A 3,881-nucleotide genomic window follows, 5' to 3' on the forward strand; every position below is an offset into this window, starting at 1 on the left:
GCAAAACGGCGCACTTGATTTAAAAGTGACACCGTGTTCAAAAGTAAACGAATATTTAAAAATATGATTTGAAGTGTTGTTTAACGAATTCTCGCTTAAGCGTTTACACGAAAACACATCTTTTTAAGCACAATTTTCCTACCTGTTTGATATACAAATAATTTTAAATGAGAAAAAAACGTTACAAACATAACTACTACATAACAAATGGTATAATAACAAAAACGAGTAAACGTTTTCAAAATTTTACCCAAAAACGTATAGCTGTAATTACCGGGTGATTGGTTAACTATGGACCACTCAATATCTTAGAAGATATTAGACTTTTTAAATTTTTTTTTTTTTATACTATTATAGTTAATAGGTGGGACAAATTTAATGTATTTTTCAACATTTTAACACCATCCCTTATGCGTTAAAACCATATCAACTTTAGATTTTTAAATAGTAACCCCCAATTTTTTTTTGATAATCGTGTTTATTTTTTTTAAATTTAATTTTAGACGTAAAAACTATCTAAATCAGACAAGTACTTTTAAAGTTATGGCTTAGTACTACAATATTATAATATTAGCTTATATGAGATGCTTTTATAAGTTTTACAACTAAAGAAAAAAATCGTTTATCGCCGGATCTCACGTTTCACAAAATAAGATTGATTAACGATACGGTTGTAGATTAAAGTTAATAGTTGACGGTCGTCGGTCACAATGAAAACGAACTAATAATAAATCTATAATAATATTATATGGGTAATGTCTTCTTATCTGTTTTTTCTGTAGTGTTCCTAGCGGTGCGGTGTACCTGTACGTATTGAATATTAGGCATTAGCTGCTGTTAACAAACAATATTATAAACCCTAGTAAATAGTTTTTTTTTTCAATTTCAACCATAGGTTACCGTGGTCTAATCACGGTGTTATATAAAGTGTATACCGTGGTTCTACCAAAACAATTCGTTACTAGCGTAGATTAATATCAACACAGAACAAATTATTATAAAAATACGACTACTTGAAAACTAATCAAAAAGTTCATTATTCTAATTTTTCAATTATTATGGTTATTTAGCGTCTTGGTTTTTACTTTAAATATTTAGCGTCTTGGTCTTAATAAGTATTACTTGTACTGGTGTCTTAACTAATCAAATTATTAATTCTGTTAGTGAAAATATTTTTAAAAAAACTAATAAATAACATTTAATTTTTTGTTTTTTTAGTATAATATTGTATTACATACAGTTAATAGATAATATGTACAGAATATATACAGAAATAAACAAAAACTAAACTTAATATGTACAGAAACTATTTTAGCATTTTTGTTCGAACTGGTTTATGATAGGTACATAAGATGTCAAACAACATCTTTATAAGGCATCTATTGTGTTTATTAAAATGTTTAGATAACAAAGGATTCCATAAGAAATACGTTCATCCAATACTTGCATTGCACTAAAATAAATTTTCATTTTTATAATTTAAAGTTGTAACGCGTCAATTTTAACTATTTCTAGTTCAGTATTTTTAATTATTAAAAGCTGTATTTATTTATTACCAATTTTATTTATTACCATTTTTACTCTTTATTATATTACCACCTTAAGCCTATACTGCATATATTTCATAGTATTGACTATTCTTACTTATTTTAATGTGTTCATATGAACAGTAAAAGTATATTTCTTATTTAATAAATGGTTGTTTTTCTCGTTGTACGAGGTATAAGCAAAAATTTAGAGTGAATGATAAAGTACAATTTTTTTTGTTTTTGTATGGCTTTTTTAACAGTCATAAGCTTAAAATTCAATAATAATATTACTAACAAACATTTAAATACTATATTATGTTATGTTTATTATGATAATAGTAAAATAAAAAAACAAGTAACAAGATAAATAATACGCTTATAAGATACGAATAAACATTTTTATTTGCTAAATCATATTAAAAAACTAAGACTAAATAAAATTAACATATCTATAATTAACTTGTAAATAATAGAGGTACAACATATTGCTGTATATAGTGATGTAGTTATAGGAAGTTATCTAGGGCGGTAAAGTTTGTTTGATGATTTCCCACTAGAAGAAATCCATCTCCATTTACATATTTAAGTTAAAAAATATTTATAAGTATATTCATTCAATTTACTTTTTTACACTTAATCCCATAGTTAACATTTTTTTTTTTCTATTTTGTGTTTTATAATTTTATTTACTTTATTACTTATAAAAACTTAATCGTAAACCACTAGAAAATTGTCAATAAATTCTGTAATAGCTAATGCCAAAACTATGCCATCATGAAAATAATTTCAAGATTTGGATTAAGACAATAACATATTTTAGAAATATTAACATTCTCGGCAGCATTTTAGATTAAATTAATATTAAATAAAGAATTCATCATTAATAATTAATAAATAATGTATAATAATTATAGATATGTTAAGTATATGTGTGTTTAAATACTTAGAGTTTAAAAACTTAATGTCACTTTTAAAATGATAAAGTACTTTTAAATTATTTTATTGAATTACATTTTTAGCTGAATAAATAAATATATATAGTTGTCTAATATTTGATTTGAACTTGTGAATCCAACTTATTCTTCTTACTGACTTAATGGAAAACCGTTATCTGCAATAGTGTGCCATAGTAACTAAAAAAAAAAAATAATAATAATAATAAATTGTTAGTGATGAATTCATAGAAATCAACTAAATTTTTGTAAGCATCTTATATATTTTACCTTAAAATAAAACACCTATAAATTTACTGAAAATTGAATACCACAACATTCGACAATGTATTGATGGAATTAGTTTAGACTGATTGACTACAATAATATAATACACCAAATTTGACGTTGGTAGTAGTGTAGTTGTAGACAATAACAAATATCAATTTAAGTTGAGATAGTCCATATTAATATTGAACATACTGAAACATATAATTAAAATAAATTAAATAAGTTTCTTAGATACTTAAATAATCATATGGTTAAGCAACAAATATCAGTATACACATATATTTTTTATAATTATACAAGTATGATAATTTTTAAGTTAAACGTTAATTTTTAAGTAACGCATTATAATTAAACATATAAGTATGATAAACATAAGTAATCCAAAAAATGTATTATGTAAAAACATTTTATATGTTCATGAATAATAAAAAAAAGATTAATTATATTTTTCTAATAAAAAAATGTACTTATACAATACACCTATATCAATAAATACATTATCTTACCTATTATTGATTCAGTAAACGATGATTGAAGATTCAATTTTTTCATAAAAAATTTTATATTTTTTCTTTGAATTCAGATACCAATATGTTAAAACACAAAACTACACATTTATAAGTTTCTCAGAACAAAGACATAATACTGTAAAAATAAAAGTTTTAATTAAAATATCATCAAGCATAATTCAAATTATAATAATTTTTTTTTTAAATAACATTTTATTATTATAAGTACCTTTAATTTTGATATTTGATGTGCATACATTTTATAAGTAAGGTTTTAGGTTTTATAGACTTGTCACTTGAGCAAAACTCCATCTTGGTATTCACATTGATTATGGATATTTAATACCAATGTTATTATTTAAAACACAATAAATGTTGACAAGTTCATAGATCTAGACTCTAGTAAGTTATGGTACTATATTATTATAATATACTATGAAATTAAGACGTACAAATCGCAAGAATAAACAAAATGTGTCAAATTAACCAAAACAAATAATTGCTAAATGCTGGAAAAATATACACAAGATATTGATAACAAATAAAACATACCTACTATTTTACAAAATAAATGTAAAAGTGTGTAGTGGTGGTATATTTGTCAGTCGATATAGCGGTTA

General features: G+C 23.3%; 1 long non-coding RNA gene across 1 annotated transcript; it reads right to left on the reverse strand.

Moving 5' to 3' along the window:
* Window positions 1-2,768: 2,768 nt before the first annotated feature.
* Window positions 2,769-3,629, reverse strand: LOC126840139 (uncharacterized). Its single transcript, XR_007686051.1, has 3 exons — window positions 3,491-3,629; window positions 3,259-3,397; window positions 2,769-2,943 (listed from the first exon to the last, which is right to left on the reverse strand). It is a non-coding gene; the product is annotated as an uncharacterized LOC126840139 (long non-coding RNA).
* Window positions 3,630-3,881: the final 252 nt, after the last annotated feature.

This window comes from Adelges cooleyi, unplaced genomic scaffold (assembly GCF_023614345.1).
Source record: "Adelges cooleyi isolate 19-005CV unplaced genomic scaffold, UGA_ACOO_1.1 ACOO_flye_CR_arks_rails_tigmint_CR_PRNA_368, whole genome shotgun sequence".
Classification (NCBI taxonomy): Eukaryota; Metazoa; Arthropoda; class Insecta; order Hemiptera; family Adelgidae; genus Adelges; species Adelges cooleyi.